General features: G+C 29.3%; 1 long non-coding RNA gene across 4 annotated transcripts in view; it reads right to left on the bottom strand.

The window, feature by feature from the left end:
- Positions 1-14,465, bottom strand: part of LOC149881436 (uncharacterized) — a 44,450-nt gene that overhangs the window by 28,918 nt on the left and 1,067 nt on the right. For 3 of the 4 annotated variants that reach the window (XR_016445353.1, XR_016445354.1, XR_016445355.1), the window contains exon 3: positions 6,893-6,919. This is a non-coding gene — a long non-coding RNA (uncharacterized LOC149881436). Of the gene's footprint in view, positions 1-1,111; positions 3,048-6,892; positions 6,920-14,465 lie in introns of those variants that run through there. The other variant, XR_016445356.1, reaches the window with a different exon arrangement.

The raw sequence follows: 14,465 nt of genomic DNA, 5'->3' as shown, positions 1-14,465 counted from the left end.
GTTTTCTAGAAAACCAACTTAGTTTGATTATCTGGATATTCAAATTGGTTTTCTAGATATTCAAATTTGGTTCGTTTATTGGGACAAGCCGTAAAACCAAATTTGGTTTTTTGAAAAACCGATTTTCGTAAGAGTGCAGAATACGCAAAATAGAATAGATAAAGATGAAAAAGCGTTTCTCGTTAATAAAGGTAGAGAAAATGCTATGTGCACTGTAAATAATTTTATGCGCAATTATAGAGACTGGAATAACTTTACATTGAGTGTGCCAGAGAAAACTCGGTGAATCAACATGCATAATTTGTTTTACGTAACATAAAGTGTATTTATACGTTTTAATTATCTTTAACGAAAAAAATATTTTTACCAAAGATTGAGAATGTTGAAAAAAAAACTCAGTTAAAGTTCTCAGAATATCTCTAAGTGAAGCAAGATGTGAAATGTAAGTTTATGGATGAAATTCTAGGACAACACAATGCTGTAGACTTTTTCACTAAACAGTATAAGCAAATCATTAACCATTAAGTATCAATAAACGAATGTATTGCTGAATTTGAAAAAACACCAATTGAGCAAAATAAGACTTTAATGAAAACCATTACTTTTAGACAACATAATGATATCAGACCTTTTATTTTGGTTAATGATACTTTTTCTTCAAACGTATTCAGCACTCCTAAAATGAATGTAAAGCCTCGCACGCTCGACAGATCCGAAGTAGATAAGAATGTAGTTGGTCCATTAGCAGCAACATATTTTAAAAAGTTGACATCTAATGACGCTGACAATACTTTTGGTATTAAGGTGAGTTTTCACTCATCCGTTTTAGCTACGGGAAAGGGAAAGGGATGGGAAAATTAATTATGTGAGCATGCGCAGTTTGGAACTTAATTTTGAAAATTACTCACTGCGCATGCTCACGTGATTAATTTTCCCATCCCTTTCCCTTTCCCGTAGCTAAAACGGATGAGTGAAAACTCACCTTAAGTAATAAAATTGCTCCTTTGCACTAACATGAATATAACGTTTCAAACGATAAAAAAAGTTTCTTTCACATATAAATACATGAAAGTTTGTCGAGACATTTTTAAAAAATTTAATTCATCTTCGGAAGTAATTAAGAATGCTGAAATTAGTTTTAAAAGATATGATATATTAAAAGTTACATAATAAGAGTATGGATATCAGAAGGCAGTTGTAAAGCGACCAGAACAGAAAAAAGAAAGGATGAAAGAAAAACAAGTAACTGATACTGATAGTCATAAATCACAAAGATTAAGAGAGGTAACTATATTGTATGGTGGTATGGTGAATCTAAAGACTAAAACACAGAAACCATCTGGACCCATTAAACTTCGGGCATATGCATTAATGGTGAACAAAAGTTTTTTGCAAGCTTGTTTGGCTCTGAAATAAGTTTATTTTTCCAAGTGCATACTTTCTAAATGTATTTTTGCAATATTAAATATACAAATATGCAATATTTTGAAATAAAAAAATGTTTTCTATAATAAAATAAACAGGTATGAGAATAGATTGTATAAACCGGAAAACGTTACAAAAATAAATAGTCAATAGGTTGAATCAACAAACTATCCTAGTAGATGTGCAATCATGCTTGGTTTCTTAAAATTTACTGATGACCTTTCAAGGTGTCATGGATTAAATCAGTTATGGCATTAGATACAGCAACAGCATTAACCATAGCTGTTAATACAGGTTTTGCTGTGAGACAAGCCTATCTAACTCAAGGTCCCTTACCTTCAAAGGGTACATTTAGTTTGAAATTACATATATAACACATCTTTGGATGTTGCGAATACTATGATAAAGTTGTATATGGTATTAAACATACCTTAACACTTACAAGAAAGCCTGCAATCTGACTGAGAGTTACGTCATACTAAAGTCTACTAGATATCCTACTGTTGACTTTGATATTAATTTTACCAAACGAAGAATTGGTCGTATTAATGGCAATGCTGTTTCATTTAGATCAAAGTTTTTGTCAATATGAATGAGCTTTTATGATTGTTAATATAGCTCCATCTGTTTCTAAAACAATTTTCACAACCTTTGTTCTTGTTGTAAGCAAGTAAGTAGAAAGAATAAAGTAATCTATAACTGACATTCACATCAAGTGGTTTTTCTCACAATTTGTTCCACCAAATAGTCAATATTTTGCTGCTGATATTAGTGATAGATTTGTCAACTGTCAATCTGATGGAGAGAACTTTAGATTTTTTATACTGATGGATTCACCGTGTTTTCATTGAATAGTATATCTAAAAATTATCACTGTGAGAAAAATTGGTAAAACTTTAAGAATTAAAGAAAATAATAAGAGAAAGGTTGATCAAATGTTGGTTACGTTTGACCTTCCTTTCTCTTATTAAGATTTATTTAAAAAAGATATGATCGATTTACTCCAATAGAAATTTTTATATTCTTGTCGAGCATGTGAAACCGTATTGTACTTAATGATACGTTTGATAAATTCTACAGATAAAAATTATACCAAAAAATTCTCTTCTTGGCTTTGTTATGCAAGAAAAAATCAAAAATATTGCATACCAAAGCTTTAGAAACTGGAGAAGAACTTACTTTTTCTAGCTTGTATAAAGCTTCTAAATTTATAGGTAAAGAAACTAGGAAGATATCTTTCTGGAATGGTCGTAATAAATATTTAATTAATACTATCATTAAATTACTGTCTCAGATAGCAGAGTAGTAAAATTTTCTATTAATTTTTTAAATAAAAGTAATTTAAGAATTTCCGTTGCTGATAAAAATAAAGTCTACACAATTAAAAATGACGACAATAAAAATGAATTGCGAAGTAAAATAAAAAGATTAGGTCTAACAGATTATTCAAAACTTAAAAGGGCTGAGCTGATTAGATTAACACCAAATGCGAATAATGCGTCAAATAAAAAAAAGTAGGTAACTTAACTGTATTTGAATATGAACCTGTACACATTATTACTCTTTCAGTGGTACATGAAATACACGAACTGACTGGGAGAAGTGATTTGCTTATTAGACAACTAAATTATTAAATGAATAAAGATGTTAACCATAACTTACTATTGCTCAAAAGCAAGGGTCAAAAAATATATAAAAAGCAAGATAAGCAAAAGAAAGTTATAAGAAAATAACCAAACAAACAAAAAAACTCTGTCGTTGATACAGCACAAAGAATTAATGATATATATATAGCGAACTTCAACCTTTTTGCAAATAAGCAAGATCAACAGTGAAATATTGTCTTTTTAATAACACAAAAACACAGATAAAGATGGGTCTAAAATGTATAATGAAAGCATCTGAGTTTGATAAAAATTATAATTACGTAATAAATGCTGATTTTCATTCTAATATAGAACCAAATTTGAGAGCTACTGATATACTGAGTTGTATAACACCATGATTAATCGTATTATCAAATTAAGAATTTTTTCGGAAATGGCGGTGGCTGGTAGTTACACTCAATAGTATCTTTAAAAAATCACACTGCAATATATGTTCCACTTAGAGGTAGTTCATACACACCATTTCCTAAAATATTGACTTATAAAAAGGCTGTAATTACCATTAAGAATGAGGATGAATTATGTTTCCTGTGGTCTGCATTAAGATCTATATATCCTATAGAGCATAACAGTAAACATGTTGATACTATTATTAAAGCCATAAGAATGAAATAAATATGATTGGCATAGATTATCTTGTTTAGATTAAATCTAAGATAAGTTTGAAAAAAATTACCCAAACGTTTCAAATAATGTATACGATTATGAGGTTGGATCGGAAGGAGTTCTTAGAGCAAGTGAAAAATATGGTAGCGACTTATGAGCCAATTTATTACTCATTTCTGAAGTTTATAATGTTACAAAGAAAGATCAATATTGTTTAATTACTGACATGAGCAAGCTAATATCATCATAAACAACAAATAAGATTTGTAAACAGTTTTTCTGTCTAAAACGTTTAAATTCACCTAATTCACAAGAATCACAGGATAAACCTAAAGAGTATTGTAAGATAAATAAAGCTGTTATGGCATAAATACCAAGTGTTTAAAAATTTTATAATGATGACTAGAGTATTTTTAATTGTTTGCGCTGATTTCGAATCCATCATAAAAACTATTAACTTGTGTAATGTCAAATCCGGAAGAGAGTTACACCAAGCAATATCAAAAGCATGTACCTTCTAGCTTTTCTAATTGCATAAACTGTTGGATGACAACTTCTATTTTAGCAAACTTGTTACTTATATTGCAAAGCCTGATTATGAAAATGTTGCACATTTTCACAGCTTTTTGAGATGTTAGAGAAAGATACTAAAACCATATATTGCATAGTAAATCCGTAGCAGAAAGAAGAAAAGCTTATTGTGATTTATCAATTTATTTGCTAAAAATCTGCCAGCTAACCAGGCCATGGAAATAAATATAAATTCGTTCGATATGTTTGATGCGTATGATGGCACACCGGATGCAATGAAAGAAAGTGATTGCTGAAATTCAGAATCAAACACAAGATCTAACATTTCCAATTCTTCTCAGAGATGCAGTGTACGATGCGTTAACCCCTAAAGATAGAAAAGCTATCAGGACATTTTCTGTAGATGTCTACACAGCTCTGAAGACAATTATCCTATCTTGGTAAATTGTTAGAAGACACTGTGCATTTGGTGTTTGTCATGGGTTTGCCAGAAGTTTACCATCAATACTTTGAGCCGTAATGGACCCAATCGATATAATGTTACCCAAAGTAACAGCTGCCTTGAACCGTGTTGATGTGATTGACAGTAATGCTGTTGACACTGTAACTAGACGCTATTTTATAAAAACTCTTGCCGTGTGTTACAACTGCAAAGGTTTGAACCACATTGCAAAAAACTTTTTGCATTCAAAGAAGTTGTCTCCAAAGATCTTTAGATGATTTAAATGTGGTGAGGAAGGAAACATTGCATCAAAATATTGGAAGCTGCAGGGAAACGAGTGCTCCTGAACAAAGGCGAAATCAGCGCATTATCTGTTATTTGTTTAAAAGTTAACGATATCGTAGCAACAGCTACATTACTGTAAAATTTTAAACGAATAGTAGACACGGGATGTTCGAAGACAATTTTAGCTCAAAATTTCCATGCCAAAAGTCAACGTAGATGCCCAAACTCTTCAAAGATGGTAACATTTGAAGAAAAGATTTATCAGAAAACTAAATCAGTGGTCGTGACTCTTGAGACTGATGGCAATAAAGTACGTGATAAAGTTATTTTGGTGGATTTTAAACCGTTTGCAGTTGATTTAATGCTCGGATTAAGTTCCATTAAGTTACAAGGAAGGTTTCTACTTCTCCAACAGGAAAAGCGAAGTTTTTCTCCAAATTATTGTGGAACAGCATTTTCGAATAAGGACAAAGTCAACAAAATTAAAATTAAAAAGAAAGATTATGAAGCAATTTTTAGTGGTGTTGAATGGAGAAATACACAACCGGTTGTTTTATTAAGTTGCATCTCCCAGAGATAAAAGAGAAGGGGGTAGCTGTGGTAGAAACAGAGAAATTCGTGATGATGGTAAAGTAAGCGGTAAACACGATGATGGATTCAGAAGGGGTAAAAGCTAATCTGATAAAGGCAGTGGAGATGGATAGAGCCGTGGGGGTGGAAAGATACGAGCTGCTTACTATCCTGAAGGAAGTGGACTTGTGGAAAGAAACCACCATAAGATTACGAGAATAAATGAGCGATCAAGTATGTCAATACCAGATGCAGTATATTTGTATAATGCTTTAGCCGACAAAATTATATAAGCAAAATATACAGCTATCCAATTGGTGTAAAAGAGAACATTCCAATACAAAATGACATGGACGAAAGATTACATATCGGTGATTTAGTCTGGCTTAAACCACCAACTGCGACGCTGAAAATAGATCCTAAGAAATCGGTGTGCCATTGCAATTGAGTAGTCTGGAACGGTCATTCCCTCAAATTATTTTGATTACTATTTGTATAATCCGTAAGGATCAAGGAGGAGGGTAATTCTGTTGCGGAAACTGTTTGAACATTTAACAACGTTATGGAATTTATAGTTTCAATAGTTTTTTACCAGTGAATACCAAAGAACATGTGGTTGTGAATATGTGTTAGCGGTGTTTATGACGGTTTTTTAAGGATATTTCAGGAAAGGTATTCGGTATAAATGAGCGAGAAATAGTGTAAAGAGAGGTTTTTGTTAGAAGAGATAAGTGTAAAATTGATTTGTTTGTTGCGAAAAAACAAGCATTAAGCAAAATGTATTATATTTGGTAAAGGTGATAAGAACGATTTTGAAAGTAGAAAAAATTTTTGATTTTGCCAGGGTGACTTTTCCGTAAAATGTTAAAAGGTAAGAGACCATTGTCAATATACAGGAAAGTATTGAGTACCAGCTCATAGGTCTTGCAGTCTAAGTTTAAAGGTACAAAACTTATTACATTCGTTTTTCACAATCTTACAAGATATGGCAATCACTTGTTCATAAAAAAGTTTGCTAAAACTAAATGTCATGTTAAGTGTATACCCAGCAATGAAGAAAATATATCAGATTTCAAAGGATATTTTAATAAATGAAACCTAGAAAAAGAAGATAGATCTCAGATTTATTGAAAGTTTTCAATTTATCCAACAAGATCAACTTTTACGAAAAGATTTATATCAAAATGAATATATGACAAGCATTTGTAAAGAAAAAAATACTTATATAATAACACTATTGCAACTTTTGTTTATTACAGTTTATTATTAACGTCATTAAATAACTAGAATTACTAATATTACTATTATTATAACCTGTCAATATTTTAAGTCATTAACCATTTAAAAAAGAAAAAAAAGTACTCACCCATAATTTTCTTTTCCTCGTCCAAACCTTAAAAAAGTACTTGTAATAGAAATAAGAACATAACTTTCCGAGAAAATCAAAAGTGTCAAATAAAGGCTTCTAGGAAAAATAAATGAGGAAGGTAAACAAGAGAATATCAATTTACATCATATAATTTCTTGCTTAAGTAAGTTACACATCATGTGATGAAAATGCATAACTAAATAGGCAAATATCTTCCTCATTTATTAAAATAATAATTATTATTATAACAATACTATTATCTCAATAATTATTAATATAATAATATTAGTTATTATTATAATGATAAAAATTGTTATAATAATAAAGATTATTATAATAATATAAGTTATTATAATAATAACAACTACTGTAATAACAAAAATTATTATAATAAAAACAATTTATATAACAATAAATACTATTATATTAATAACAGTTATTATAATAATAACAGTTATTATAATAATAACAGTTACTATAATAATAACAGTTATTATAATAATAACAATTATTATAATAATTATTATTATTATAATAATAACTATTATAATAACAATAATAAAAATTATTATAACAATAAATTAAGTTATTAAAATAATAATTATTATTAAGGTAATAATAACTATTATTAAAATAATAATTATTATTATTAAAAAAATTATTATTTTTGATAAAATAAGAAGTATTGCTATTAAAATAATAATAATTATTAAAATAATTAGTATCAATAATAAAATAATAATTATTATTATTATAATAATATTAATTATTATTAAAATAACAATTATTATTATTAAAGTAATAATTATTATAATTAAAATAATAATTACTATCATTAAAATAATTATTACTATTATTATAAAAAATATTACAATTATAATAATAATATCAATTATTACTATTATAATAACAATAATTATTAATTTGATCATAATAATTAACATTATCTATAATATAATTCCTTCAGAAATGTTCAATGTTTAACGTCATTTCGTCATTAGTTACTATGCTTTAAATTAGTTACTTTGAAATAGGCTTTGAAATAGCGCTTTTTTTCAATACACGCGGTTAGTGGAGAATGTCTTTTAAGCGAGTTAATACTTTTTTCCTTTTGGAATTTAATTATTAGTTTAGATATATTACATAAAGAATCAAATTAAGATAAATAATCATCGTTAAGATTATATTATAATTGAAGTAAGTATATGAAATAGCTATATAAATACATTTTTAATCGATAAAGTAAAAAGGATTTAAATTTTTATTAGATAAAGTAGAAAGGATTTTAATTTTTTAAATTGTTTATATTTTGTTTGTTTTAGTTTTTCTTTTAGCAGTTTTATTTTTATTTTTTTATTTTTTAGAAGGAAAATAGGGGTATGGATGTTATTTAAAGTTATACTAATGTTATTTCCATAATATGGTTATTACTACTTTGAAATTTCTGTGATGCTATTAACTATTTCTGTTGTTTTTTAGAAAATTTAGAAAAATAAATTATACTTTTGTGCCAACACTGACATGGCATGTCACTTGTTATTGTATGTAAAGGTTAAATTTTGTTATGAGGATGACAGTTCTTATGAAAAAAAAAAAGAAGTTAAAGAGTATAGTTTGTAAACATATATCTTGTTTGCTTTGAATCTTTTTAAATTTTCTTGCATCATTTTTAAAATTTTTGTTTGCGCACGTTTATTGTTTGCATGTATGCTTTTTTGATATGTATTTGTATGAGGTAATAAGTGCTTTATAGTTGTTTTATCAATGTGTTTTTATAATAATGTAAAGTTTTTTATTACTGTTTGTGTATGTGTTAATATGTGTTACATAATTGTCTTAAAAATGTGTTTAAATATGTATATAAGGTATATATTTAACCTTACATAAATATTTAAACACATTTATTGTGTTTATAGTTGGTACATATGTTTATATTATGTTGTTTCCGTGTTTTGAAAGTGCTGTGACTTGGTAAACATCTACCTGAAAATCAATTATTGTATTTTAGAGAAGGAGCAGAACAAATGGCTTTAGATCATGCAGCTCAACGTGATACGCACTTAACGGCATGGTTTAATTTAAATACTAAAAATAAAAGAGCACATTGCTATTCTTATGTAGACATTCCTTATCACATTGTATTTGATGATAAACATTGTAAATGGAAGGTTAGACAAAGGGGCGGTAATAAAGTGATAGTAAGAATGGATAAAGTTAATCCAACCTGAGAATTGTTTTTTCTTAAATTGTTTCTTTTGCAAGCAAAAGGAGCAACATCTTGGGAGGATGTGCTTACTGTTAATGGTATTGTCCTTGAAACGTTTCGTGAAGCATGTGTTTTGAAAGTTTTGTTGTAAAATGACACTGAATGGCAGAATACTCTTTCTGACGCGGTTTTAACACGTATGCCAAAGCAAATAAGACAGTTGTTTTTAATTATTTTCACCTTTTGTGAATCTGACAATCCTTTACATCTCTGGAATACATGCAAAGCTTTTATGATGGAAGATTTCATTCACCGCTTAGTCCCACTTCTTATAGCTGAACAAGCTACTCTTCATCAAATTGAAAAGATTATTAATCAAAGTGGTAAAATGCTGGCTGATTTGAATCTGCCTGTTATTGATGAGTTTATTGGCCTACATTTAGAAATTTTTGATGAAAATGTTCAACAACTGAAATAGTAGAATTGTGTATAAACACAACCAGGTGAAATAGTAGAATTGTGTGTAAAATGTTCTTTGCATAGGCAATGGGGGCAGAAGTTTGCATTAACTGAAAATATGAGAGTACAAGATGGGGAATGTGAATTTTCCCAATGGCTACTAAAACTTGGGAATGGAACAATACCTGTCAAAGAAGAGGATCCTTTTAAAGGATGCATTGAAATACCAAATCAGTGCATTATTAGAGAAAATGAATCAGTTGTTGAAATGATTTTTGGAGATGCTGATCAAAATGATTATTATAAATGGGTGGTTTTAACACCATTTAATGTTAATTCATTTTCAATAAAGAAGTGCTTGAATGTCTGCCGGGTGAGGTCAAAATTTATTTAAGTGCTGATCAAAATGATACTGATGACCTTAATGAAAGAATTACTTTTCCTGTTGAGCTTTTGAACAGCTTAACACCTTCAGGTATGCTACCTCATTGTTTAAAATTGAAAATTGGTTGTGTAATTATGCTACTTAGAAATTTAGATCTCAAAGCAGGGTTATGCAATGGTAATAGAATGAAAGTTTGTGCTCTTCAAAATAATTATATTGATGCAGAGGATTTGACTGGTGTTTCTGGTGATAAACGGGTTTTTGTTCCAAAAATTCAGTTTGCTTCATCAGATTCTAATTTACCTTTTGTTTTGAAACGTCGTCAGTTTCCTGTCAGATTGGCTTATTCAATGACAATTATCAAAATTTAAGGTCAAACATTTGATAGAGTTGGGGTATATTTCAAAAAACCGTGTTTCTCTCATGGTCAACTTTATGTTGCATGTTCAAGAACTGGGGCATTTAATAGTCTGTTTTTTAAAATTGATAAACATCTCACTCAAGGTATGATAGGTGAAAAGTGGTACACAAATAAAGTTTTATTTTTTTTATTGTTTTAACAATTTTTTTCATAGTTTTTGATAAACATACCAGTCATTAATACGTTTATTATATGTTTATATGTGTTATATGAATCCATATTTGTTTTTAGCTGTATATGTTTAAAATATATTGTTTCCGTGTTTTCAAAGTGGTATAAGTTGGCATTATATTGAGCAAGATTTTTGTAAGGTGTTTAATTAATTAGATTAGTTTGCATTTGCAACACTTTTGAGGAAAGCAAAAATTCTTATTCATGTAAATCATTGTTTTAAGTTTTATTATTCTGGTAAAAGGTCTCCATCAAAAACTTGATTACTCTTAATAAAAATAACCCTATTCTCCTTACAACCATTAAGGCAAAAACGGGGAAGGAAGGCCCTTTACTAAGAGCTATTGAAACAAAGAGGGCATATATAAAAATGATCAGATTAGTGCCATATATAGTAATGGTCAAATGATCAGTTATTTTTAATAAATTTATTTTGTTGTGTGTATTTAACGTTTTAAAGTTAGTTTCCTTTTTTTTAAAGATACATATATCAAGGGCATACCAAAAAATTAATAACTCATGTGTAATTTACCGCTTTATATTAATCTTATTAATTAAAGTTCATGTTATAAAAAATATTACAAGAATTTAGCTTTACTTTTTCGACAATTTAAAGCATGACAAAGTGTTTTTATTTTGTGTCAGTAACTAAAAACGTATTGTTTTGAACTTAGCAATGTCGAGGAAAATGGTTCTGCCTTACACTGATATGACGTATATCAGTTGTAAATTACTCAACGTTAAATAATTGGTAAATTATATTTGTATTAGTATTAGTAAATGCTGTAACTGGTGTGAGCCAGTGAGTGTGGTATCAACACACTATGACAGCCGATTCGCTTAATTGCTGCTCATCCAACAATCAAGACCTGCTTTAAAACTGTTAACTGATTGTGATTTAACCAACTCACTTGGTAAGCTATTCCATAAGTTGATCGATCTATTAAATAAAAAGTTTTCATGACATGCTTGCTTAGTGATTTCTTTGACGTATTTAAAGCTTTTTGAGACCTCTTGTTTGAGTTTTTTGAATACTAATTTTTTTTATTGTTTCCAAATCGTTAAAACCGTTGAAGAATTTTAAAGTTGAACCATATCTCCTCGTTGTCTCCTTTTTGTCAAGGTAGTCAAGTCAAGAGCTTTTAGACGATACTCATAGTTCATTTTTTTAAGTGATGGTATTAATCGAGTTGCACGATGTTGAACTCTCTCTAATAATTTAATTTCTCCCTTTCGAATAGGGGACCAAACTTGTACTGCAAACTCTAACAGTGGTCGCACAAAAGAAACATAAAGAATTCTTAGCAGTCTTATATCTAAGCAAACGAAGCATTTTTTAATCCTACTCAACATTTGGTTGGCTTTACCTACGCATTTTATTACATGATTTTTCCATTTCAGATTGCTTGAGAAGATTACTCCAAGAGAATACATTTTCGCCTATCACAACTCTTTGTTTTCTTTCTTTTAAGAATACTGCAATCGATTGTATTGTCAGACCAGATATTCCATAAGCTGTAAGTTTAAGCAACAATCTTTTATGTGGTACTGTGTCAAATGCCCTGGCAAAATCCAAAAAAAAAACATCAACAAGTGTACCATTCTCTAAAGCGATTGAAATAAAATCAAGTGTTTCAAGCAGATTCGTTAAGCATGATTTATTTTTAAAAAAACCGTGCTGTTGCTTGCTTATTAGTTTGAACTTATATAGAAGTTTCAAGTTTTTATCTTATTATACATTCCATTATTTTACATGCAATTTAGGTGAGTGATACCAGTCGGTAGTTTCCGCTAAGGTCTTTTCGCCTTTTTTGTACAGAGGATTGATATTTGCTGATCTAAATTGCACTGGCAGTTTGCTGGTTTTAAACGATTCTTTAAAAATATACGTAAGTGGAATGGCAAAGGCTGATGCACAATTCTTTAAAATAGCTGAATGTAAATTATCAACACCGCTTGATTAGTTATCTTTTAAGTTTTTTAATCTTAGATAGACATCATCAAATGAAAATCTTCAATTGTCATTATGAATGTTTCAGTAGTTCTTAAATCAAAAGAAGGCTGTGGACTATCATCTCCTTTCACAAATGCAGCTTGAAAATTTTTGTTTAAGGTATCAGCAATATCTTTTGAATTTTGATTGGTTTTACCATTTCGTCAGGATAGAATTATTCTGTTCTATCTCCCATTTTAAACGTTGGGAGAAAATGAATTGTTAATTTCACTAAGTAATGATCACTTTTAAAATACATTTTATTTAAAAAAAATTTTTTTCTAAATATTTTCTTTAAACATAAGTTATTTTAAAAATAAGTTATTTTTTAAAAAAGTAATTCTAAAATTTTAGGTAATCTTTACATATAGAAAAAAATCAAAAACTTTCTTTCAACATTTAAAATGGGATATAGAACAAAATAATTCTAACCTGACGATTTGCTCCCTTTAATGCTTTTATAGTATCTTTGACTGCTAGTTGATTGTTCATGTAGCTATAGAGAAGCTTTGGATTCTTGGTGATTCTTTTTACCAGATTAAGCTCAAAGTTTTGTCTCACTTTCTTAATCTCATCTGCGACATTTTTACAAATCAATTTGTATTTAGATTTCAAAACAGGGTCGTTTCATTTAAATGAGCAGTTTTTATATCTTAAATTTTGTTTGCTTCTAATAAGAAACTTTAATTTAGCATTAACCCATGCTGTTCTAATTTTTAAAAAGTTTAAAGTCTTTTTAATTGGAGTGAAATGGTTACATGCCACCTCAGTATAAAAAATCAGTTCATCAAACGTTTCTTGTACATTTTTGTTACTGAAGCATTGTATCCAGTCAATATTTGAAATTAGGTCAGATATTCGTTCTAAACTGGAATTAGCAAACATAAATCATTGCTTACTTTTATTGTCACGGACTGCTTTATCAGACAAGATGAAACTGAAACATATTATAAGATGGCCCCTAGTTATGTTTCCCAAAACAAATTTTGAATCTATTTTGTTAACACTTGCTGATTGAGTTGTAAAGATTAAATCTAAGGTATTCCCAAGTTGTTTATCGCTACATGAATATTTACGTTCAAGGACAAAACTCTCAGTGCTGGAGATTAGGTTTAGTGCGAATAACAGATTCATTACCAGCAGAAAAATGCATTGAACTATTAGAAAAAAGACTTAAAGACCATAGTCTTGATCTATTCAGCAAAATTGTGGCTATAATGACCGACGGAGCTAGTGTTATGAAAATGTTGGCAAGTTGCTGCCTGCTAACCAACAACTGTGTTTTGCTCACGGCATACAACTTGTTGTAATTGATGTTCCTTATCAAATGAGAGAATTCGATGCAAATCAGCCAGATTTTAACAATTAATTTTCTGACAGTGACTCATCCGAGAATGAGGGCATTGAGGAAGATTTTTTGGACTACAATCATGAAAATGTAAGATCTAAAATTGAACTAAAGGAAGTTCATTATAGGCTATTAATTTCATTCATACAAAGTTAAAAGATGCTGACAATAATACAAGCAAAGAAATGCGTAGAGCTTTATTGACACGAATGCATGAACGCCGAACCGATAGATTGTACTTCTACAATACCTGCATAACAGTCGAAGCCCCCGTTGAAGTCGATGGAGAAATAGCTACAATGCCTTCTTTATTTAAATGTCAAAAACTTTTGGTAGAATTGCTGGAAAGATTAAATACTTTCAATCCTGTTCTAGTACGAGCATCAGTTGAGTCTGACATGCTGGATTTGATTGAGGAACCTGAAATAACACCTGAGTCTGAAAGTAATACTTTAAGTATTTAAGAGGAACTTGATCGTGTTATTAAAGAAGGACAATCACCAATACAACCAATTAGACATGAAACATTGTCATCAAAAGTTCAAAAATTATTTGAAAATGGGGGTACACGTGGCGATTATTTAGAA

The sequence above is a fragment of the Hydra viridissima genome, unplaced genomic scaffold (assembly GCF_058129835.1).
Source record: "Hydra viridissima isolate aposymbiotic clone 2 unplaced genomic scaffold, HvirCarnegie_v1 scaffold_12, whole genome shotgun sequence".
Taxonomy (NCBI): Eukaryota; Metazoa; Cnidaria; class Hydrozoa; order Anthoathecata; family Hydridae; genus Hydra; species Hydra viridissima.
This window is presented reverse-complemented; position numbering and strand designations above follow the sequence as displayed.